This window comes from Protopterus annectens, chromosome 1.part1, assembly GCF_019279795.1.
Source record: "Protopterus annectens isolate FY-2018-M chromosome 1.part1, PAN1.0, whole genome shotgun sequence".
Classification (NCBI taxonomy): Eukaryota; Metazoa; Chordata; order Ceratodontiformes; family Protopteridae; genus Protopterus; species Protopterus annectens.
The window spans coordinates 1739077799-1739104610 of NC_056726.1; positions in this window are offsets into that span (position 1 = coordinate 1739077799).

The following is a 26812-nucleotide window of genomic DNA, read 5'->3' on the forward strand; positions in this document are numbered from 1 at the left end:
CATTATGCACGCAGACACTCGTAGTGGGAAAATTGTCAAAGAAACGGTTTACTGTGGAATTCATTAGTTGAATGAAGGTCAGTTTCCCTTTTTTAAATTAAACATGAACTAGTAGAGTGCCACTCAACAGGAAGCACAGACTGCACTCAACCGCAATGTATCTCTTGAAAAATTTCTTCAAAGATGCAAAGCAGCCTTATACCCAATACAAGACCCAACAAATTCAGAAAAATAAAGATAAATAAAAGCCCCTGAATAACTGTATGGACAATAATTTGAGAAGAAATGAAACAATTATATATAGACAGCTACTGACACTCTATTAGGCTACTAATAAAACTAATGTTATTAAGATAAATTACTATTAAAACTAGTGATAAACAACATATGCGATGCATGTATGCAAGGACAGAAGAAACAGATTTATGAATTCAATGTGGAAAGAAATAAATGAGTATACATACTATTTTGTTAGTTTAGTAAGAGACTCATCCTTTAGTTAATGTTTTGAGAGATTTAGAAACATCAGTATTTTTAAGTTCAGTTTTTTTGTTTCTTCTTCCTCACATCCAACCAGTTATTCTTTTCTGAATATCTTTTCAAGGTGGAAGATGTTGCCCAGTCCATTTCTTGTGGAATAATATTTATATTATTGTTTTTAATGAATGAAGTTGCTTCCTCAAGATTGTTGAATGTTCTCATAGGTTCATAGGTTCATAGGTTCATACTAGGCTATCTGCCCGAGGGCATTTACAAGCCTAGCCCATAGTTTTGTGGCTTACGCCACCCCTTTAGTATGGGGAACTATACCCATTATTTTGCTGTGCCTCTGTCGAGCAGTGACACTGAGGTAATCCCTGGGGTGTATCTGCGATCTCCCATCCATTGGTCAAGATTTCTCTTGAACAAGGCCAGCGAGGTGCTCTGCCTCACATATACCGGGATTTTGTTCCACAGCATAGGGAGTCTTTGGGTGATGAATCTATCCCTCCAGCACGTCCCATTAATAGCCGTATCGAGGTTTAAGTCTCCCGCCCTTGTGGCTCTGACGGATCTAGATTTTTTGAGGTGAAGCATATTCATCAAATCTGGGTTTGACATGGCCATGTATGTCAGGCAAAGAGCACCTCTGAGCAAGCGGTGGCGACTGAATAGAGCTCGAGTTCTTTCAGTCGGGCAGCATACGACAGATTTTTGCGCCGCTTTATCCTTTTGGTGAGGAACTTTGTGGCCTCTCCAGCTGCTGCAAGTGTCGGGTCAGATACATTCCGAATGGGGCATTGTACTCAATCATTGGTCTGATGAGTGATGAGTATAGGGAGACTATGACCTCCGTTGATCTAGATGTGAATCCCTTCATGATAAGGTGGGCAATGTAGAAGGTTTTCCTAACTACTTTAGCTACATGGGTGTCAAATGACAGGCTACTGTCAACCTGGGTCCCCAGGTCCCTGATAACTTCTTCTGTGCTCAGTGGATTGCCACCTATATGGTAGCTAGGGGTAACCTTGTTTTTCCCGAAGGGTATGACTATGCATTTTTTGGCATTTAACTTTAGGCCATGGCTCTGGCACCAGTTGTCCGTTTCTGTGAGACCCTTCTGAAGGATATCTGTGTCAGATGTGTTTTCGACTACGGCACCCAGTTTGCAGTCATCTGCAAACTTTGTCAGCCATAACCCTCCTGTGTTTGCTTGTACTGGAAAAGTAGATGCCAAACAAGAGTGGGCCCAGGACTGAGCCCTGTGGGACACCACTTGTGACAGGCTTTGAGTCTGACATGGCGCCAGCAACTCTGATCCTGTGGGTTCTGTCACTCAGCCAGTTTGCAACCCATCTTGTGATGTATGGGTTAACATTTAAGCTGATGAGTTTTTCAATGATACCCGAGTGGGGTATTGTATCGAAGGCCTTCACCAGATCGAGGTAGGCTGTATGGACTGCCTTTCCCTCATCAATGGCTTTGGTGACTGTTTTGGAAAAGTCAACCAAGTTTAAAAGGCATGATCTGCCTTTGACAAAGCCAAACTGGGTTGGATCCAAAGTCTGCAAATTCCCTATGTCTTTATTTATGAGGTCCATTATGATCCTCTCCATGGCTTTGCAGATAAGGCTTGTCAAGCTAATGGGCCGGTAATTTCCAGGGTCGGTGGAGGCACCGCCTTTGTGAAGTGGGACCACAGTTGCAGTGCGCCACTCCCTTGGTACGTATCCAGAGATGAGACTATGATTAAACAGCTGTCCTAGCTGTGGGTTTAATTCCTCGTTGAGTTCGTGGAGCACACAGCCGGGGACACCATCAGGTCTCATGGATGCTGTGTTTTTTGCTTTGGAGAGAGCAGTTCTCACTTGGGCGTTAGAGATGTTTGGGGGGCTGCAATAGTTTGGTATAGATATCTCTCCTTTAGGGGAGTTTGCACTGAACCTGTCAGCCAGTATGTTGGCAATGTCTGTAGGATCAGTAATCTTCACATCATTTTGAACTAGTTCTGAGCATATCTGGGAGTTTCCTCCCAGGTTTCTAACATAGCTAAAGAAGGCCTTATGATTGTCTTTTGAGTCTTTAGCTATTTTTCTCTCAAAATTTGCTTTGGATGATTTTATGAGAGCTCTTAGTTTTTACTTATAGTGATCAAAGGTGTCTTACCTTTTAAGGATTTTGCTCTATCTTGTAGTAGCTTCCTCCTTTTGTTGTAGAGTTTGTTTATGGCTGGGGTCCACCAGACTGGACACTTGCCTTTGGTACAAAGAGTCTTTGTTTTGCTTGGGATTGCCTTATCCATGCTGTCCTGCAGGTGCTGGTAGAAGGCATTTGTAAGTGATTCAGCGGCTTGAGTACTGTTCTCCGCCGGCTCGGGGGCCTTAAAGGAGACCACACTAGTCTTTAGAAGTGTGAAGTCGGCTTTCGAGAAGTTCTTTACTGTGGTCTTTTTTATTTCAGGTGGGGGTGGAATGAGGACCTCCAGCGAGATTAGTTTGTGATCTGATCTCACCAGTGAGGGGTATACTTCCGGTGTTGAACATTGTGCTCCCATGTTCGTGATGATGAGATCAAGTATGTTTTCTCCTCTTGTGGGGATGGTGACTAGTTGTTCCATGGCATTTGAGTTTATGAATTCCAGGAACTTTTGGGCTAGAGTGTTTGGGCTTGAGTAGTGTTCCCAGTCTATATTAGGGTAATTGAAGTCACCTAGTATGATGGTGTTTGGAGATACATTTAACCCCTCCAGTGTTTTCAGGAAAGCCATGTGTGGTTCCTGAGTTTGTGAGGGTGGCCTGTAACATGCTTTCTTGCCTATGGTTAATTGCACCTGGATGGTCTCCGATGCGTCATGCGTTGCCACCAGTCTTGAGGTGTGGGTGTCCTTGATGAATATGGATACCCCCCCTCCTTTCTTGGTATTGTCCGGATTTTGGGGCTGGAACGCATGATATGAGGTAAAACCTGATAGTGCTGGGGTGCTCTCAGAAGCCTTGAACCAGGTTTCTGTCACAGCACAGACATCGATGTTCTCCATACTGAGAAGGGCCTCGAGTGCGTGCATTTTGAGATTTAGACTTCTGGCATTGAGCAGCATTACCCTTAGTTTTTTTCCTTTTTTGTGTTCTAGGGTGGTAGGTTTAGAATTTGAGCCTTGCCTAAAAAAGGCACTATGGGGGTGGCAAGAGCCTTTGCCAATATCCGGAATCCCAGGGGTGACAGGTGCAAGCCGTCCCTTGCGAAGCAGCGTGGCTTGTCCAGCATGTCATCCCAGGCAGACAGACATTGGATCCCCTTTGAATGTCGTTTGAGTAGAAAATCCTAATTTTAGCTGTGTAAACAAGTTGAGCTTTTATTTTATTTTGTTTCAGAAGTCTCACTAGTGGCTAGGTTTTCTTTCTTAGTTTTAATACTCTTGAAGAATAGTCATTATCAAATCTTATTTGACTTTGCTTATAAGTTATGGGACTTATTCTCCAAGGTGACTTAAGTATGAGGTCCTTATCCAAATATGATAGAAATGTAACTACTAATGATCTAGGAGGTACAAGAGGTGAGGAAGAAATTGTTTTTCCTGTGGCTCTATGTGCTCTCTCTCTTCCATTAGACAGACCTTCTTTTAAGTCCAGTATTTCAGGAAGCCAAAAAATTAAAAATAAAATAATGTCATCACCATCTGATTTTTCAGGGATACCAAAAATTCTTATGTTTGTTCTCCTTTGTCTATTCTCCAGGTCATCAAATTTGTTAATTAACCAGTTGTTTTGCTGTAAGAGAAATTCACTGTGGCTCTCTTCTTCCTTAAGTCTCCCATTGATGTCAGTAAGTGAAGTTTCAATGTACACTCTTTTAGTTTGTTGTTGTTGAAATATTTCCTTAAGGACATCAGTTTGTTTTTGGCAATTTTCTTTGAGACTTTCTAATCTGTCTGTAAATCTGTCCATTTTTAGAGAGAGCTCATGTAGAGTAGTTAACATCAACTGAATTTCCTTTTTCATTGAAGACTCAGAATGGGAATTCTTTGAGTTCCACACAGAAATAATCTTCAGAATATTTTGACAGGAAAATGTTGATGAATCCACTTCAAAGTTGAAATATTTGTAGTTTAGAAGACTTAACAATATTTTTTTGTTTTTGTTAGAATAAAATTAATGTTTTCCTGTGTTTTAGTACAGTTTTGTGGAGCTCAAAAAAAACTGCTGCTAACAGTTGGCCATTCAGGCTCCTCCTCTCCTCCTTATTTCTGACTGATGTTCAGTAATTCGCTCTTTAAGCTTCCTGCTACTCTTGCATATGTAGAATCCAGGACATTTCAAACAGATAGCTAAATAAATTATATTAGTACTGTTGCAAGTTGCAAAGCACTTAAAATTATACTTCTTTCCCATAACCAAGTGCACAAATGTGTTATTGCTACATATCAATTTACAACAGATGCAATTATAACATGGAAATGTTCCAATTTTATTACTAAAACTTGGTTTATTTGCAATGTTCACATCCTTATAACAGAGTCACTGTTTTAAATTGTAACAGTTTCTATAGCCAAAATCAGTGTTCTTCTCTTCAGGGGCATGGCTACTTGTCTTCACAGGCATGGCCACTCCTCTTCATGGCTTCATCGAAATTATCACAAAGGAAAAGATTTAGGCCATCTCCTTTCTCCCATCTTTAATCCACAAGTAGCTTGAAGTTCTGTGTCTCATCATCCGTTACCAGACTCCTGGCCTGTCTTTCATTTGTCTGTTGGCTTCCATGACCTTGCAGAAGATGAACAACCAGATGACTGGGGAACCTGGGAAACACAAAAATTCTTGTGGGCACTGAGGATCTTTCAGAGATTGTAGCTTAGTGTAAGGTATTTGAATATGAAGCACCAGAGCTTCGTAGGGAGAATTAGACAATCACACTAATGGAAAAGCTGACCCACTAATTCTATATTCCCATCAACTAAGTGTTGGTAGCATTAACTCTGCTGTTAATAATCTTTGCTTTTCTTATGCTTTTTTATTTCCCAAAATGTCTAATCATATACTATGCAGAGCTTTCAGAGGTGACTTAATTGCATGAAAATTGTTAAACTCGTACTTTAGAAACCAATAATTGACCTTGCTGCAGCCCCATTGTATGTTGTTTACTTCCCTGTTTATTTTCTTAGCTTCTTGCTTGTTTGTTTATTTTACAAGTAAGTAAAATGGGCTTTGTGGCCTTTTTCAGTCATGGCCTACTACAGTAAAAATAACAACAATAACAATTCCAAAATTCCAAGTGACGAAGCAAATATACAGAAAAATCAATTTACAATAGATTTTTATCAATTATGCATACTGCAAAGCTATTGTAATAGTGATCACAAGTCTAAACAATTGCAGAGTAACACTGACATTGACATTTAGATTAAACAGAAAGAAAAAAAATAGGCTTGGCAAGGGAGTATTTAAGGAGGGCTATTCACATTTGGCAACATAGAGAATACTCCAGATATTTAGTCTGAGTGTAGAGGACAGACGTTTTTCAGTTTCTGTGTGTTAGAGATGGGCATTGTGGGATAGGTTTGGGGAAAATACACCTAAGGAGAAAAGATTATGTAGGCAATTTTAAGATGACATGCATCTGGAGCATTTCTCCCTGGGCCTCTGCTGAAAATTAGCTCTGTCCCAGTCAGACTTTCCCAGTAAACAAATGGTAAATAAATAAATAAATAAAGAGGAATCAGTCATTTATATGTAACACTCTGAAAACAAGAGTGAAAGTTCTGTGATAACCTATATTGTGTTGATAAAACAGTAAGCTTTCTCTGTGGAATTGCAGTAGAGTTCTGTGGCTTTACACTTAAACTGAATTCTACACCTTTTATTAAAAATCCATCTGAAGTAAGTCTGTATTACAAACAGAGGAACTGTTGCCAAGTAAATGACCATAATGAAAGGTGGGTGGGAGTATACCCTCACCACACTTACTGAAAAACCTAACCACTGTAGTGGCATATAGGAACAAAACTCTGAATACAGCCCAGGTGACCAGAGAGATACTAGTGACTTACCCATCTGACAGAGCTAGCAGAGACGATGGGTGTGCCCAACCTAGAAGGGAGGGTACATGCTGAGGAGGGTGGATCTTTCACTGATATGTAATAGAGGTTGGGACTCAGAGAGATCACCAGGCTGAGAGTAAAAGACAGCATTGGAGGAGCTTCCTATTGAAATGTCAGCACTTGTAATGCCTAAAGGTAACAGACAGAAAAAAAAAGACTGAAAATATAGAAGAGCGAATCTCAAATATTGCTCTTCTCCTTTAAGCTTCTTTTTTTTTTTTTTTTTGCAGAGAGCAAGCCCCCTGCACTCCCACACCCCCAAACTTATATATACCAACTCTGAGATCACCATACCTTGAAAAAAAAAGGAATATACCAGAAAATTGCAATTTTGGGTGCAGTATATGTAAGTCAATTTTTTCAGCCATTTGGTCTCTTTGTTTCAGGACTTGTAGTAGTGAGTCCCAACATTTCAAATGTTTACCCATAGGGGCTTGTGGCTGCTATAGGGCCCAGGAACACCTGCCCTCAGAGACCACTCCTCATTGTTCCATTGCTCGTTCAGCCTAATAACTAGAAAATGTCATCTTTGTGTGGGTGGAATGTAGCTCAGAGTGTGTGATATACCTTTAAGAAGCTTTCCAGTGAGTCAGCACATGCATATAAGTACTGAGCATGTGCAAGCAAGAGTACCATTTTGAGTGAGCAGCCAGAGTGCGAGTATGCAAGTATGTAATCAGTTAGTTGGATAGTTTAAGTTTAATGTTCCTGCCATTCATCCTGATGTATTTGTATAGAATAAACACCTAAGCCTCAACATCTTCTTAATGTACATAAGAAGAGTGACATGGTGTCAGAATGGGATCCAGAGTTACAGCCATGAGGCAACCAGTTGGAGTTGGAGGAATATACAGGAGTGGATCATCCCCACTGCTCAAATGACTCGCAAAACAGGTCAGAAACAAATTTCAGGTACTAAACTTGTTTAAATGATTTCTTTCACTATAAATATAAAACAAAGAGCTCAGAATGCTCAAAATGAATTTCTTATTAAACGAAATGTCCAAAACTGCAACATACTGATATAAAAATAATCAAAATAATTACGAAAACGTTTAAAACAATATCCAAATCACATAAAATGTATAAAATAAGGAAAATGACCATACTTTTTCTCTATGTGCTACTTTTTCATATTAACTAAAGCTATTCAAAGTATCCAGTGTTATTTCGCAAAGTACAGTCATTCCAAAGAATATTTTGCAAAATACAGTTGTTTCAAATCATATTTTGCAGAGTACAGTCTTTCAAAGAGTTTATTGCATATTTGAATATTATTACAAGTACCTGGTGTTTGTGCATGTTCATACACAATTACAAGGCCATTTTGCATTGTGATTTACTATAATCTGTGGGCATGGCAGAAGGACTTCACAGACCCGCACTGCTTGTGTTTGATAACAATATTACAGAAAATTGGAGAGTGTTTGAGCAGGAATATGATATTTTCACGCAGGCTGCTTTTTCTGAAAAAAGACACACGTACAAAAGTATTTATTCTGCTTAATTTAGCTGGTTCAGAGGTAATTGAAAGAGTGCATTCATTTCTGTATGCACCTGCTGTGTTTGCAGGGGAGGGGGAAGACCAGCATATTGTGTTACCTGCTGAAACAAGGGAAGACCCTGAGTGCTTAAAATGTAAATTTAGAGAAATGTGTAACCCCCAAACAAAAATTACAGTGGAAAGACACTTATTTTGCACTAGGGATCAAAAGCCTGGTGAAACCTTTGCAGCATATATAACTGATTTGAAAAATAAGGCTAAACATGCAGATGTGGTGATTTGAGAGCTGAGTTAATAAAGGACAGGCTTGTGTGTGGTATTAATAATGACACAGTGAGAAAGATTTTGCTTCGAGACAGTGATTTGACATTGAATAAGGCCATTGAGATTTGTCAAATATATGAGCATACAGAAAAACACACAAGTATGCTAACAAATGAGAATAGCTGTGGAAGGCATAGTGAAAAAGCTCACGTAGTTAAAAGAAAAATGCCCAAACACATGGCAGCTACTGCAGGTCATGTAACAGTCCCTGGGAAACCCTGAGTCTTTCCAGCAAATTCCAGAGCGTGCTCAATGAAACATAAGGGTAAGTCAGCAAAGTCAAAACATGTGCCCCCACCCAGCTTCATAGTCAACTGTCGTAAATGTGGTAGTTATCACAAACCCAAAAGAGAAAAGTGCTTAGCTTTTGGTCAGCAGTGCCATTCTTGCAATAAGTGGAAACATTTCAAAAGGTTCTGTAAATCAAATAAGGCACATTTTTTTATTAAAAGAGGGCATTCCAAGAGGCAAATTGCTCAATTAGAAAGCTGCGACCCTACTTTTTATGTTGATGGTGTGTCTGTGCTTGGTGAAACAGTTAATACAGTAGATTTATGAGCAAAGAATGAGATCTTTTGTACTGTTTGGATTAATGGGAGTGTTGTAGAGCTCAAAGTAGATACTGGCTCAAAGTGCAATGTTATATCAGCTGAAACATTTGCTAGAGTAAAAGCTGCAGAACAACTTGATTTGACAAAGTGTGTGAAGCTTGTTGCTTATTGTGGTGAAGAGATTTAAAACGAAGGCTCAGTAGTGCTTTCATGTTACTCTGCTGGGAACAGTTATGACTTGCAATTTTTCATAGTCTAGAGACACATGCAGTCATTATTAGGCCTCAGAAACAGTTTGAAAAAGGGATTGCTTTCACTTAATAAAGTAGTTCACCATGTATGCCTGCATGACAACAGTTCAGATTTCGCCCAGACTATTTTTTCTGAGTATGGTGAAATTTTTGCAGACAAACTAGGCAAACTACCAGTTGTGTAGTATATGAAGATAGACCCGAGGTCAGCCCAGTTATCAGACCAACATGGAAAGTTCCAGAAGCTATGCAGAACAGAGTCAAAGCCGAGCTAGACAAAATGGTGCAGCTAGGAGTAATTTGTCCAGTAGAAGAACCTACTGAATGGGTATCCTCCATGGTAGTAGCTCATAAGAAAACCTCAGATTATATCAGAATATGTATTGATCCAAGAGATCTGAACAAAGCATTAAAAATGCCTCATCATCGAATGCACACAGTCAAAGATGTTGCTGCCCTCATGCTAAACACCACTGTTTTTTCTGTCTTAGCAAAGAATTCATTTTGGCAAATTTTGCTTGACCGGAAATCTTCATTGCTAACCACATTCAGTATGCCTTTTGGAAGATACAGATTTCTGAGAATGCCATTTGGAATAAATTCTGCCAATGAAGTCTTGCAGCAATTTTTTTCAGGCTATCCATGTGATGATATTCTAGTAGGAGGCAATGGTGAATTTGAACATGATAGAGACATCAAGAAAGTTCTGGAAAGAGCATGTGAAGTGAATCTTATATATGAATCCTCAGAAGTGCAAGAAGATCAAATTACATAGAAAAAATGGGAAATGTGGGATCAATACATGCAGAGGAGGAACAAGGTTTAAAAGAAGACAGCATTTGAATGAGCTATGTAATGTCTGACTGACAATGACTGGATAGATTATAAGTGGTTTATAATGTTTGTAGCTACAGTTGTGATGGCATGGTTTGTAAGTTATAATGTTTGCAACTGAAATTGTGTCACTATGGTTTATTGTCATTTTATATAAATGTAAGATTGCCTATGTCACAGGTTCATAGGTTCATACTAGGCTATCTGCCCTGGGGCAATTATAAGCCTAGCCCGATTTTGTTTGGCTTACACCACCCCTTGATTTGAGTATACTGTGCCCTTTTTACGGTTTAGTTTACTGTGCCTCTGTCTAATAGTGACACAGAAGTAATCCCCGGAACAAACCTACGATCCCCCATCCACTCATCAAGATTCTTCTTGAAGAGATTCAATGAGGTGCTCTGCCTAACATGAATTGGAATTATATTCCAGAGCGAAGGGAGCCTCTGGGTTATGAATCTGTCCCTCCAGCAAGTCCTATTTATTTCTGTGCTGAGGTTCAAGTCCCTCGAGCGTGTGGCTCTAAGGGATTTAGATTTACTGAGGTGGAGCATGTCCATTAATTCTGGATTGGACATAGCTTTATATGTCAGGCATAGATTGCCTCGAAGTAGGCGGTATGCAACTGAGTAGAGCTGGAGTTTTTTTAACCGAGCAGCATATGGCATCTGTTTGAGTCCCTTGATCCTCTTGGTGAGGTACTTTTGGGGTCTTTCTAATTGCTGCAGGTGTCGGGTAAGGTACATCCCAAAAGGGGCATTGTATTCTATGATGGACCTGATGAGGGATGAATAAAGGGGCACGATTACCTCTCTTGATCTAGATGTGAATCCTTTCATGATGAGGTGGACCATGTAGAAGGTCTTTCTAACCACTTTGGCAATGTGGTTGTCAAAGGAGAGATTTCTATCAACTTGGGTCCCCAGATCCCTAATTACTTTCTCTGTACTTAATGGTTTACCGCCTATGTGGTAGTTTGTGGGCACATTTTTTTTGCCAAAGGGTATGACTATACACTTTTTGGCATTTAGCTTTAGACCATGGCTCTGGCACCAGTTATCCATCTCTGTGAGACCTTTTTGAAGGATGTTTGTGTCAGCTGGAGAGTCGATTATGGCACCCAGTTTGCAGTCATCTGCGTGAGCCATAGTCCTCCCACGTTGGCCTGTACCTCAGAAAAGTATATACCGAACAAGAGCGGTCCCAGGACAGAACATTGTGGGACACCACTTGTGACTGGTTTTGAGTCTGACATGGCTCCAGCAACTCTCACTCTGTGGGTTCTGTCTTTGAGCCAGTTTGCGACCCATCTTGTGACATAGGGGTTTATATTTAAGCTGGATAGCTTATCTATGATGCCCGCGTGGGGTATTGTGTCAAATGCCTTTGCTAGGTCTAGATAGGCTGTGTGGACTATCTTCCCTTCATCTATGGCTTTGGTGACTGTTTCAAAGAAGTCAACCAGGTTCAAAAGGCAGGATCTGCCCTTGACAAAGCCGAATTGGGTAGGATCTAGTGTCTGTAGGTCTCCGATGTCTTTGTTTATGAGCTCCATGATGATCCTTTCCATAGCCTTGCAGACTAAGCTAGTCAGGCTTATGGGGCGATAGTTTCCAGGGTCCGTGGAGGCTCCACCTTTGTGGAGTGGGACCACTGCTGCTGTACGCCATTCTGTGGGCACATATCCTGTAGTGAGGCTGAGATTGTACAGCTGTTTTATTTGAGGGATTAGTTCTTCTTGGAGTTCATGTAGGACGTAACCCGGGATGCCATCTGGTCCCATGGAAGCAGTGTTTTTTGCTTTGGAGAGGGCAGCCTTCACCTGAGCATCAGAGATGTTTGGGAGACAGCCCCCTGCCGGGATAGACACTTGCTCTTTTGGGGGAGGGGGGGGGGAGTTTGCACTGAACCTGTCTGACAGGATATTGGCGATGTCTGTGGGTTCAGTGTATTTTTTGTCGTTTAGAATCAACTCAGAACAAGTCTGGGAGTTGCATCCCAGGTTCCTAACATAACTGAAAAAGGCCTTATGATTGTCTTCAGTGTCCTGTGCAATTTTTCTCTCAAAGCTGGCCTTGGAGGATTTTATGAGGGATCGTAATTTTTTGCTAGTACTAATCAGAGATGCCTTCCCTATTAGGGATTTTGCTCTATCATGTAGTATCTTCCTCCTTCTGTTGTACAGTCTATTTATGGCTGGGGTCCACCAGACTGGACGCCTGCCTTTGGATGATTGGGTCTTGGTTTTGTTAGGGATAGCTTGATCCATGCATTCCTGGAGATGTCCGTAGAATGCATTTATATAGGATTCTGCAGTTTGGGCCGTAGTTTCCACTGGCCCTGGGGCCTTGAAAGATTTCACTTCGGTTTTGAGAAGTGAGGAGTTCGCTTTTGAGAAGTTTTTCACTGTAGTTTTCTGGGCTGGGGGTGGGGTCGTGATGTGGATATCCAGTGAAATTAATTCATGGTTTGATCTTACCAATGAAGGATATACTTCTAGTATGGAGCATAGAGTCCCCATGTTGGTAATGATCAGGTCTAGTATGTTATCCCCTCTTGTGGGAGTGGTGACTAGTTGTTCCATAGCATTTGAGTTTATAATTTCCAGGAACCTTTGGGCTAAGGTGCTGGGGCTAGAGTAGTGCTCCCAGTCTATGTTTGGGTAGTTGAAGTCACCCAGTATAATGGTGTTCGGAGAGATCTTCATGTTCTCCAATGTTTTCAGGAAAGCCGAGTGGGATTCCTGACTTTGAGAGGGTGGTCTGTAGGATGCTATAAACTGAAAAGCAGTTTTGCCCACTGTTAGTTGCACATGGATGGTCTCCGATACTTCATGAAATGCCACTAACCTGGAGGTGTGGATATCCTTGATAAATATGGAAACTCCCCCTCCTTTTGTGGTTCGGTCTGGGTTTTGGGGCCGAAAAGCATGATATGAGGTATAACCTGGTAGTGCTGGGGTGCTCTCTGGAGCGTTGAACCAGGTTTCTGTCACTGCACAGATATCTATGTTCTCCATACTGAGGAGAGCTTCGAGTGGGTGCATCTTGAGGTTAAGACTTCTGCCATTTAGCAGCATTACCCTTAGTTTCTTGTACCTTGTGCTGTCTATGGAGGTGGGTTTGACTTTTGAGCCTTGCCCAAAAAAGGCACTATGGGGGTGGCCAGAGCCTTTGCCAGTATCCGAAAGCCCAGTGGTGACAGGTGCAAGCCGTCCCTAGCGAAGCAACGTGGCTTGTCGAGCATGTCATCCCAGGCTGATAGACACTGGATCCCCTTTGAATGACACCAAAATTTTAGCCAATTGTTAAAATCGATCATTTTGTCTTTGTACTGTGGCATCATTCTAGGTGAGGGTAAGATGCTGATCAAGGTCAGGGTCATACCGGCCTGGGCTACATGATCAGAGAGCTCCTCTATGTCTCTTTTCATGTAGTCCAGGGAGGTACGTCTCAGGTCATTCACACCAGCATGTACAATGACTGAGTCATATTTTTATTTGCTTTGGAGTGACCTGAGTGCTTGTGTTATGTGGCAGATCCTAGCGCCCGACAGGCAGCTCACTGTGACCTTCTCCTTGTTCAGCCTGGTGAGTGGGACGTCAGTGTGTCTGATAATAGAGTCACCTATTACAAGAGTATTGGGTGCGTTATTCAGCCTTAAGGGCTGTGGCTGCTTGGCACACTGACTTTGTGGGCTATGTGTTGTGCGTGTTTTGTTTTGGGGTGGCGTTTGCTTGGATGTCTGCTTTGGAGGTCTCTGTTGCTTAGGTAGATTTTTATTAAGAGCCTCTGAACATGTTTTAGGGTATTTATGTGTTTGGTTCGCTGATGTGGTGGGACTATGTGATACTGGAATTGTGTTGTGTGAGGTTACCTTCTCCTCCTGACTGGTTATACCAGTTTTGAGATGAGAGAGCTCAGCCTCCAGTTTGGCTATATGGTTGCATCTCTCACATATATTTGAACCTGTTTGGAGGAGGAGAGGGTTGTCCGTGTACATGAGACAGTTGTAACATTGCCTCAAAATTCCCAGATTCACCAGCTGGGCTGGAGAGGAAACCATTGACTGGCCTTTGGACATGCTAGAGTAATATAGGGAACTGAATTAAGACGGTCCAATAGGGGACAAGGTAATCATAGAGAGTATAAGAGTAAGTAGTGCTTATGATTTAATAGTGCTAACTTGTAAGATTACTTATTTGGACCAGTGAAGGGCCTTAGGATGAGAATATGGTGTTTAATTTGAGAGATAGAGCAGTTCTAAGGGAAAAAGTGAAGAGCAGACTTTGTGGAGCCAGGAATAGTTTAAACCCAGTTAGGTGGCGCTGCCTGTTATTGCGCTATGCACAAAACCGCGCAAAACCACGCAAAAGAGGGTTTTAAGAGAGGAAGTTCAAGGAGTTTGGAATTGACCCAAAATGGCCAATAAAACTACAGTTTCAAAGCAGTAACCACTCCCACAGGGGCAGGCAGGCTGCTCAATGTTTATCACTGCCACTGATGAACAGAGAGACTTCCCTTTAGCCCAAGCAAAAAATGGCCTCCAAGAAACTTACAAACAGTTCAGAACAGCAAGCCTGTAACTGAACTTTTTTAAATCTCAGAAAAGTGGGAAAAAAGTAAGATTTGTTTGTTTTTTGTTTTTTTTAAAGATAGCAGAGGTTCACAAGTATCAACAAGTTATAACAGTGCAGTAAATGACCCCACACTTGAGTGCTAGGCCAGAGAGAGATAAAATGCAAGTTTTAAGAAAAAAACTATTTTAAAAATAAGTGCAAACAGGAAATTCAGTAAACAGCTCTAGGTTGTGTTCTAAATACAGTTACCAATGCAGAAATCAAGTTTAACAAGCCAGAAAATGCTCAAAGTAGGCGGCTATGCAGAAAAACTTAGCAAAATAATCCGAAGAAAATACTTAAAATCTCAAAAGTGGCTCCTTTCTTCTCTCAGCGTTTTCTCCTCTTGGTGGGTGCTTCATCAACAGCCAACAAGTCTGAAAAGACGCCAAAACCACGAGGCAATCAGGTTTTAAGAGAGGAAGTTCAAAGTTTGGAATTGACCCAAAATGGCCAATAAAACTACAGTTTCAAAGCAGTAACCACTCAAACAGGGGCAGGCAGGCTGTTCAATGTTTATCACTGCCACTGATGAACAGAGAGACTTCCCTTTAGCCCAAGCAAAAAATGGCCTCCAAGAAACTTACAAACAGTTCAGAACAGCAAGCCTGTAACTGAACTTTTTTAAATCTCAGAAAAGTGGGAATAAAGTAAGATTTTATACATGATAATTTAATAAAGATGTTTTTGTTTAAAAAAAAAGAAAGAAAATCAACTTCTCTTAAGCCCCCCAAAAACAAACTTCTTCTGTTTCTTCCTAAATCTCTAACACCCCTTAAAGACAACTTTAAAACTATCTTCTCTTAACAGCACTGAGATCGAAGGAGTATCTCATACCAAACCAGTTGGCTTTATAATTGATTATCAAATGAAATTAAACTTTCATATTCAAAATTACATAAAAACAGCTCAAAACTTTATTTTATTTATTATTTGTTTACTGGGAAAGTCTGACTTGGAACAAAGCCAATTTTCAGCAGAGGCCCAGGGAGAAATGCTCCAGATGCATGTCTTTGTAATGTGGGAGGAAACCCACACGAACACAGGGAGGACATGCAGACTCCACACAGAAGATGCCTCAGCTGAGAATCGAACTGGAGAACCTCTTGATGTGAGGTGACAATGCTACCGCTGCACCACTGCACCATACTTGGTATGCTGTACACATTAAAAATATATATCTTCACCAATACCTCAAGGGTAACATTTACCAAAGCTTATCTTCTCCCATGTCTGTTCTGTGCCTACCCCATTCTCACCAATATACAGCTCTCCATACAAACTAAAATGAAGCTCTGCTACAATAAAGTAGCTAGATGATTGGCAAGCCTGTCTTTCAAATCCGATCACTGCACTGCCCTGAAATCCTTAAACTGGCTTGAGTTACCCGACACCTTAAGTTTATTCAACTTCTCCTCGACCATAAGATCATATGCCCTGCTGAGTCGTCTCCTTTCTTAATCCCTAACAGCCTAGCTGTCCACTTGAGATTTACAAATCAAAAAAATTGAGTGCTCATATCCTTTACTCAAACTCAGTGGCTAGAACCTGCAATTCACTTCCCACTGATAGCAGACTAACACCTAATATTCACCTGTTTAAACATTCCTTAATCATTCCTCTTTTACTCCCACCTCTGTTCCTGTCTGTCACCTAGTTAATATTTTCACCCGTCATACTACATCCTGTTGCTCTTTTCTACTCTTTGTTTTTTTCTCTCCCACTCTCCATTCTTCATGTCTCACCTCCATCTTTCTATTTCTCACTTCGCAATCTCGCTAAGACTTCCCTTCTTCCTTCAGCTAATCAATCTCTTCCTTTTCTTCTTTTCCTTACTGCTTAAAATTTTTTCTCTCTACTAGCTCATTACCTGAAATATTTTCTTCATTGTATTATATACGTACCTGAGTTTAACTACTTGTTTGATTTTTTTATCTTATGGCTTCACATTATTCTATTTATCTCCTTATTCATTATGACCACTCAGTTTTCAGCTTATGCCTCAACCCAATAGTTTCACCCTTTTATAACTCATTGTCCTCTGATATTGTCTCATAGCCTGTTACTATATAATGTTTGTCTTGGTTGACTGTCTGCACAACTCTGTATCCTTTGTTTATTCAGTTATACTGTTTTGTATATGTTATTTACCAGTATGATGTATATGGAGCTTTTCTCTCTGGCCTCCACTGAAATTGGTTTTATGCCCATTCAGACTTTCCTTGTAAACAAATGACAAATAAATAAAATATAAATGAATAAATATAGCTAATAGGGTGGGTTTAGTAAATACTGAAGCACCACTTTTATCAGAAAGATCCATATTTTCCTGGAACACTACCTGTGGAAACACAGGGATCAGTACCCCTTTTGGTATCTGAACTCCATTCTGATGACTCATCCTGACTCTCTTCCTGTTTTCTTACACAAATGGTGTATGAATTGTGGTGAGGGAGAAGCTTCAGAAGACAGTGAGGGATGTCATCTGAATAAGTAGCAATCAGACTCCAGTGTAATGATAGGGCAGTATCCATAACCTCAGCCTATGACCCACAGCAGCGTTGTGATAGTGAGGAAAAGAGTGCATTCAGACAGCAGTTGCAGGAATTACTAGATAAAGCAGGATGAGATGAATTGGTGCTGATAATGGTTGACTTGAGTGCACATATTGGGACAGACAGAAGAGGATACGAGGACTGCCTGTGTCCACATAGGTGAGGCAATAGGAAAGAGAGGCCATTCTAAACTTCTGTCGGGCAAATGGCTTGATAGTAGTCAATACATGGTGCAGAAAAAGACAGTCACAAGATCACATACAATAGTGGCCAACATGCAACTCAGGTAGACTTCCTCCTAGCAAGGAAAGGGAACTGGAGTAGAATCAATGATTGCAAAGTCATTCCCAGTGAAACAGTCAACCCACAGCATAAACCACTTGTTGCCACAATCAACTGCAAGCAGTGGTCATAGAGGGCTGTAAGGTCAACAGAGACCGGACTGAAGACCTAGAAGTTGACTGGATAGAAAGTACAACAATTCAAGGAGTTACTCAGGACTCTATCACCCCAAGAAGAGGGGTTGAAGAAGAATGTCAGCACCTCAAAACAGGGATGGAAATAAGGTACATAAGGAAAACTGGTGATGGAATGCAGAATTCCAGAAAGAAGGAGTGCAGGAAAAAGTGGGAGATAGAAAAGACCAACCAGGCTAGGAAGGAATACTAGTGGGCTAAGGAAGGAGTTGCAATAGCAAAGAACAGAGTACTACAGGCACTCTACCACCTTCTGGAAAGTAACTGAGAAGGTGGCCCAAAGAAACTATATCAGGTTGTAAGGCAAAGACAGAAAGATAAAGAAGATAGTCAGACACCCATCATAAGAGATGCCAGTAACAACCTGCTCACCAGTTCATAGGACATCAAATCCAAATGGAAGGAGTATTTCTACCAGCTTCTGAATGAAGAAAACCCCACAGAAGCTGTTCTGCCCCAGAAACAACCTCAGAGAAAAAAGAAGTAAGAATAGCACTAAGGAAAATGAAGTCAGGGAAGTCAGCAGGCTCAGATGAGGTCACAGCAAATATGTTAAAGATGCTGGGTGAGATAAGGGAGAAATGGAACCTGAAGGTTCTCAAGGCAGTTTGGAGAGAAAAACGTATCCCAGATGACTGGAGAATAATCATACTCATGCACAAAGGGGACATCCACAGCTGTGGGCAGTACAGAGGCATCAAACTCCTGTCACATTACATGACAGTTATGGAGAAGATGATTGATAAATGGATATGCACAGTAGTAGAATCTAAGATGGGAGATGAGCATTTCAGATTTAGATCAGGATGCAGCACAACTGGCCTGATGTTTGCAGTGGGACAGATAGTGGAAAAGAAGCTAGAAATGAGGAAAGAGTCCAACTGGGCATTCCTAGACTCGGAGGAAAGCATATGACAAAGTCCCAAGAAAGCTGATTTGGGTTGTACTGTGGTGGTTGGAAGTCCCAGAAACATTGGTAGAATTAGTGCATGACTCAAGTACAAACAGTGTTTGGTCTCAGTGGGAATGGGTGTACACCAGGGTTCAGCTCTGAGCCCACTGTTGTTCATACTGGTGATGGAGTGCATTAGCAAACAGGTCAGAGGGGACAGATCAACAAAGTTGCTGTATGCAGATGATGTGGCATTACAGGCAGACTTTGAGCAAGAACTTCAGCAAAGGATAGGAGAATGGAATGCAAAACTGAAGGCACATGGGATGAAACTAAGCACAGATAAAACTGTGGTAATTGCAGTAAATTGAGGAAATCAGAAGAAGCTGAGAATTGAGATAGAAGGGAATATAGTGGAACAAGAAAATAGCTTCAAGTATCTGAGAGGGGTGATTAAGGAGAAGGGAAATCTGAATGACACAGTCAAAGCTAGAATAAGAGGGGTTACAGCCAACTGGTATAGAGTCTCAAGTGTAGTCCATGACAAAAGAATACCAAAGAAGCTGAAAAGTAAGGTGTACAAGACAGTGGTGCATTATCGAAAATGCACTTTCGCTAAAGAAAACCAAAGAAAAACCAAACATGCAGTTTGCATGTAACGTTAGTTGTACATCAACATGTAGTGTTGAAGTACAACTAAGCAAACTCTTCTGAGATCATGGTGCAGTGAGTATAAGGTAATGCTCCCTTTTCCCCACTGTAGTGCGATCTCAAAGTGAGAATATTAAAGTAGGGAGGGTGTGGGGGGCACAGCCCCCCATGTGGGGGGCTGCAGTGGGCTTGCCCCCTGCATAATCATGTTTAGTGTTTTTTTTTTATTTAGTTTTTATTTTTATTTTTCCGCAAAAGTGCATTTTCGATATAATGCACTTTCGCGGAAGTCAGTTATCGGGAGTACGGTTCGATTAACTCTATTTTCAATAATACAATGTACCCATATATACATATATATAGGTTCATAGGTTCATAGGTTAGTACTAGGCTAAGTGCCCTTGCGAGCCATTATAAGCCTAGCCAATTATCCCTTGTGAGACTCAAACCCTGCACCTTGTCTTTGTAAGGCAAACACCTTAACCATTAGGCCACCCTCCCATTTACACAGCATTTTAAACATGGAGTTACATGCCTTTAGAAAGAAATGAGAGTTTAAGACAGAAAATTATTTAAATGAAATTATCTGTAAAATGAGCTTCCTCCTACCTTAATGGCAAAATGACCTACTTATACACTTTTATCTGCTCTTTTGAATATAGTACTGTATTTCATTTATTTATTTGTGTTTTTCACTGAATATTAACTCAGCTGAAGTTGTGGCTGTCTGTCTACAGAGTACTTTTCTAGAATTTCTGTGTAGCCATTGATAGCAGTGGGGGGTAGTTTCACCTCATCACTGACATTCTGTCTTGCCGTATATAAGTGGTACATTTTGAGTTATCTCTGCTTAATATCAGAGTTTTGGCCGGCTAACATCTGCCTGAAATCAGCTGGACATATAAGTGAATTTAAGTACACTTTTATCTGCTCTTTTGCATATAGTACTGCATTTAACTTATTTATTTGTTTTTCACTGAATATTAATGCAACTGAAGTTGTGGCTGTCTCTCTACAGAGTACTTTTTAGAATTTCTGTGTAGCCATTGATAGCAGTGGGGGTAGTTTCACCTCATCACTGACATTTTGTCTTGCCTCATATAAGAGGTACATTTTGAGTTATCTCTGCTTAATATCAGAGCTTTGGCCAGCTAACATCTACCTGAAATCAGCTGGATGTATAAGTGAATTTAAGTACACTTTTATCTGCTCTTTTGCATATAGTACTGTATTTCATTTATTTATTTGTGTTTTTCACTGAATATTAACTCAACTGAAGTTATGGCTGTCTCTCTACAGAATACTTTTTAGAATTTCTGTGTAGCTATTGATAGCAGTGGGGGTAGTTTCACCTCATCTCTGACATTCTGTCTTGACTTATATAAGTGGTACATTTTGAGTTATCTCTGCTTAATATCAGAGCTTTGGCTGGCTAACTTCTACCCGAAATCAGCTGGACGTATAAGTGAATTTAAATACACTTTTATCTGCTCTTTTGCATATAGTACTGTATTTAATGTATTTATTTGTGTTTTTTCACTGAATATTAACTCAACTGAAGTTGTGGCTGTCTTTCTACAGTTAATTCCACACCCACCCTCCCTGTTCTTGTTTTGGTGTTAATGTTGGTGGCTTTGAAACTGCCCACACCTCTTGTAGATATTTATTTGGATACTCCTTCTGGGCCCATCTCATTTGCTCACTCAACTGAGTGAAGTGAGATCATATTCTGATTTCAGGCACTCCTACTGTGTACAAAGAGAGCATTTGGGAAGGACAACAGTCAGGAAATCCTTCTATGTGGCACACCTCATCACTAAGGGCTTTTCATCCAGAAAAAAGGAGGTCATTGTCCCACTATACTCATCCCTCATTAGACCCATTATAGAGTATAATGCTCCATTTGGTATGTACCTCACAAGACATCTGCAACAGCTGGAAAGGCCAAAGAAATACCTCACTAAAAGAATCACAGGCCTAAAGCAGATGCCATATACTGACCGTCTAAAAGAACTTCAGCTATACTCTGTGGGATATCGTCTACTCACAGGTGATCTCTGCTTAAGATACAAGGCCATGTCAAACCCTGAGCTGTTGGACATGCTCCACTTAAAGAAATCCCAATCCCTCGGAGTCACACGCTCCAGGGATCTAAACCTTGTCATCACAATGAACAAAACATGCTGGAGGGATAGGTTCCTGACCCAGAGACTCCCCATACTCTGGAATAGACTGCCCATACATATCAAGCAGAGCGCCTCATTGGCCGTCTTCAAAAGGTACCTTGATGATTGGATGGGAGATAGGAAATTCACCCCGGGGATCATGTCAGTCGCCCTGCTAGACAGGGGCCTGGAGAAGTAAATATTGTGGGAAGAAATATCCAGGGAATTGTTATGGCTAGGCTTGCATAGGCCCTAGGGCCGATAGCTTAGTACCAACCTATGAACAACCCCTGTAGCCTCTTAATCCTGCTCTTCTCCCTCCCTCAAAAAAAAAAAAAAATATATATATATATATATATATATATATATATATATATTTTTTTTTTTTTTATTCAGCTGCTCTTACTGTAACTGTCTTAGTTGCTCTTCTGCGTGCTATCTCTTCAGTAGCTCTTATTCTGCACTTATGACTGCTTGTTAGTAGCCTTCTAATTTACTGCCTTCTGCACTTGTTTTTAAGTCATTTGTTAATTTAATTGCATTTATTTGAACTGTATTTGCTGTAGTGTTGCTACACACTCGGGTGTGCTGGCTTGCACTACAATTTGAATTGCACTTACTGCTGTTTTAGCTGCTTTTCTGTAACAAAAAAAATTCTAAGCTTGTTTCCTGCCTTTCCTGTAACTAGTCAAGTCCAGATACAGACTTGCTGTATCCAGGACTGTTGATAAGCTTCTGAGCCCCCCCAAGCCTTTCTGTGTTGGAGGGAAGCATTCTAGCTTATCAGTGGGAGTGGTAAGAACTAGGTAGCCTATCTACCATGGGAAGAGTGAGTTTTGGCCCTGAAATTGTAGTTCATTGGCCGTTTGGGCAGTTTTTCCATCTCTTTCTACTTTCTGGTTAAAAGCCCCTTTTGCGTTTGGTCCCTGCCTTTCCTATAATTAGTGTAGTTTAGGTACAGATTTGCTGTATCCAGGACTGTTGGCAAGCTTCTGAGCCCCCCCCCCAAGCCCTTCCGTGTTGGAGAGAAGCCTTCTAGCTTATCAGTGGGAGTGGTAAGCACTAAGTAACCTATCTACCACAAGAGGAGCGGTTTCTGGCCCAGAAATTATAGTTTATTGGCCGTTTGGGAAGCTTTTCCATCTCTTTCAACCTTCTGATTTAAAAGCCTGTGTTTGCGCTTGTTTCCTGCCTTTCCTGTTACTAGTCTAGTCCAGGTACAGATTTGCTGTATCCAGGACTCTTTGTAAACTTCTGAGCCCCCCAAGCCTTTCTGTGTTGGAGGGAAGGCTTCTAGCTTATCAGTGGGAGTGGTGAGCATCAGGTAGCCTATCTACCACAAGAGGAGTGGTTCCTGACCCAGAAATTGTAGCTATTGGCCGTTTGGGCATTTTTTCATCTCTTTCAATGTTCTGGTTTAAAAGTCGCACTTGCGCTTGTTTCCCACCTTTCCTGTAACTAGCCTAGTCCAGATACAGAGTTGCTGTATCCAGGACTGTTGCTAAGCTTCTGAGCCCCGCAAGCCTTTCTGTGTTGGAGGGAAGCCTTCTAACTTATCAGTGGGAGTGGTAAGCACTAGGCAGCCTGGTACCATGAGAGGAGAGGTTCTTGGCCCAGAAATTGTAGTTTATTGACCAGTTGGACAGTCTGTCCATCTCTTTCAACTTTCTGGTTTAAAAGACCACATCTGCGCTTGCTTGCCATCTTTCCTGTAACTAACCTACTGGATAGCACTAGAAAGCCTTAAACAGATAAAAGCCTTCTAGCTTAGAAGAGAGACTTTGGAGTGATTAAGTATCAGTTTTCTGTAGTTTCTTGCTAAACTTAACTGTTTTCCGCCTAAACGCAGATTTTTCAGCGTTTATTGTAATTTAAAAGCTTGTTTTTTTCACATATTGTACTTATTTGACTGCCTGCACTTTTAAAGAGTTGTTTTTTGTTTAAACAATTTGTTTAACTGTTGTAGGCTACACACTAAAGTGTGATAGCCTTTTCTGATCGTTTGTTGTCGTTTAAAGCTGTTTTAAGTGTATTGTTTTACTGTTTTTGCCTTATCTTTTCAAAAAAACAAAAATAAAATTCCTTGTTTCCGGCCTTTCTAAGCTAGTATAGTCCAGTTTTCAGGCTAGTGCAGAATTCAGGGCTGTGATACTAGTTTCTGAGTTGCCCATACCTTACTTGGATAGAAGGAAGTTTCTCTGTTCACCTGTGAGAGAGGGGAACTTTGAGCAACCTATCTGTCCCTCAAGGAGTGGTTCCAGCCCAGAAGTTAGTAGTTTATTGGCCATTTTGGGCTAATTTCTATCTCTTTCATTTCCCTACTATAAAAAACACTTTTGCATGGTTTTGCGCACTGGGCAGTGCCAGTTAGCTACGGTTAAATTATTCCTGGCTCCACTAAGTCTCCTCTTCAGTTTTTCCCTTGAAACTAGTCTAACTCTCAGCCTAAGCACTCAAAAAGCATGTTACAGCCCAACACTTGCTCAGACCTAATAGCAAGCACTAATATACCCTGACACTGATTGCCCAGCAGGGCAAGGCTCTTTATTCACCCCCTCACCAACCAAGCGACTAAGCAGCTCAACCTACTATTCAGGCATGACCAAAGAGCAACTTCAGGTACACTCTCCAGTCCAGCTGATGAATCTGGGTATCCTGAGGCAATGTTACAACTGCCTCATGTACACAGACAACCCTCTCCTCCTACCACAAAACACTAACATATGCGAGAGATGCAATTATACAGCCAAACTGGAAGCTAAGCTGTCTCCACCTAAGAATGGAACAGACAGTCAAAAGGAGAAGGTTAACACTTGCACCACAACTCCAGCCGCACACAGACCTACTAAAACAGCACTGGCAAAAAATATACATAAATACACAAAATCATACTCGGAGGCTCTAAATAAAAAAGCATCAGAGACCTCCAAAGCAGACATCCAAACAACATGCACTTCCCGTCACAAACCAGACAACACATAAAACACAAAATCAGTGTGCCGCACAATCACAGCCCTTAAGGCAAATTAACATATCTAACCCACTAGTAAAAGGTGACTCTATAGTCAGGCACACTGACGGCCCACTCACTAGGCTGGATAAGCAGAAGGTTACTGTTAGCTGCCTGTCTGGAGCTAGAATCCGCCATGTAACACAAGCACTCAGGTCACTCCAGAACAATTACAAATATGACTCTGTCATTGTTCATGTTGGTGTGAATGACCTGAGACGTACCTCCCTGGACTACATGAAAAGAGACATGGGAGAGCTCTCTGATCATGTAGCCCAGGCTGGTATGACCCTGACCCTGAGTAGCATCCTGCCCTCACCAAGAATGATACCTCAGTATAAAGAAAAAAATGATCAATTTCAACAATTGGCTAAGCTTCTGGTGTCATTCAAAGGGGATCCAGTGTCTGTCAGCCTGGGGTGACATTCTCGACAAGCCGTGTTGCTTCACAAGAGATGGCTTGCACCTGTCACCCCTAAGCTTTTGAATACTGGCCAAGGCTCTTGCTGCCCCCATAGTGCCTTTTTTAGGCAAGGCTCAAAAGTCAAACCCACCTCCGTAAACAGCACAATTAACAAAAAACTGAGGGTTATGCTACTCAACGCCAGGAGTTTAAATCTCAAAATGCACATGCTTGAAGCACTCCTCAGTATGGAGAACGTCGACATCTGTGCAGTATCTGAAACCTGGTTCAAGGTTCCAGAGAGCACCCCAGCATTACCGGGCTACAACTCATACCACAGGTTTCGGCCACAGAACAGGGATTGAAACACAAAAGAAGGGAATGTATCCATATTCATCAAGGATACCTACACCTCCAGGTTAGTGGTGCAGCATGATACCTCTGAGATCATCCATGTGCAACTAACATCAGGCAAATCTGCAATGCAAATTGTGGCCTGCTACAGATCACCCTCCATGACCCAGGACCACCACCCCACCTTTCTGGAGACACTGGAAAACATGAAGGTCCTAACGAACACCCTGATATTGGGCGATTTCAATAACCCTACCATTCACTGGGAAAACTACTCGAGTACAAATTCCCAGGCTCAGCGCTTCCTGGAATTCATCAACTCAAATGCCCTGGATCAGCTGGTAAACTCTCCCAAAAGAGGTGAAAACATATTGGACCTGGTCATCACCAACATGGGCGACAGGTGTTCCACACCAGAGATCAACCTGTCACTGGTTAGATCAGACCAAAAACTAATCACTCTGGATGTCCACACCCCACCACCACCCCCAACTAAGGAAACCACAGTAAAACCTTTTCTAAAGCAAACTTCACCTTACTTAAGACAGAGGTGGTAAGTTTCACAGCCCGCACGCTAAAGGATAATGCTGCCCAAGATGCAGAAATCTTTACAAATGCACTCTATGAGCACCTACAAGGATGCATGGATCATGCCATCCCTAGCAAAACCAAGACTCACTCCTCTAAGAGAAGGAAACCAGTTTGGTAGACCCCTGCAATAAACAGGCTATACAATAGAAGGAGGACACTAGTTCAGAAAAAAAGCAAATCCCAAGAAGGAAAGAAATCCCTGATCAGTATCAGTAAGAAACTAAGGTCCCTCATGAAATCATCCAAGGCTAACTTTGAAAGAAAAATAGCCAAGGATTCAAAAGATAACCACAAAGCCTTCTTTAGCTATGTTAAGAATCTAAGTGGCAACTCGCAGATATGCACTGAACTAGTGCAAAATAGCACAAAATATACTGAACCTACTGATATTGCCAACATCCTGGCAGATAGATTCAGTGCAAACTTCACCCCCTCTCACCTCCAAAAGGGCCCACAACAATACTGGAAAAGTGTAATGTCCCAAAAATCACAGACGCACAGGTGAAAAGAGCCCTTTCAAAAGCCAAAAACACAGCGTCAATGGGACCAGATGGTGTCCCAGGCTGCGTCTTGCATGAACTACAGAACGAACTAACCCCCCACCTAAACACACTGTTCAACCTCAGCCTCTCCACAGGCTATGTGTCCATAGAATGGTAAACAGCAACGGTTATTCCTCTCCACAAAGGAGGGGCCACAACTGACCCTGGTAACTATCGCCCCATAAGCCTGACTATCCTGGTCTGCAAGGCTGTGGAGCGCATCATCATGGAATTCATTAACAAAGACATTGGGAACCTCCAAACACTTGACCCGACCCAGTTCGGCTTTGTTAAGGGCAGATCATGCCTACTAAACCTGGCTGACTTCTTCGAGACAGTCACCAAGGCCATAGACGAGGGAAAGGTGATTCACACAGCCTACCTTGACCTTGCCAAGGCTTTCAACACCATTCCCCACTCGGGTATTACAGAAAAACTCACCAGCCTGAACATAAACCCCTACATCACGAGATGGGTTGCCAACTGGCTTACAGACAGAACTCACACGGTAAGAATA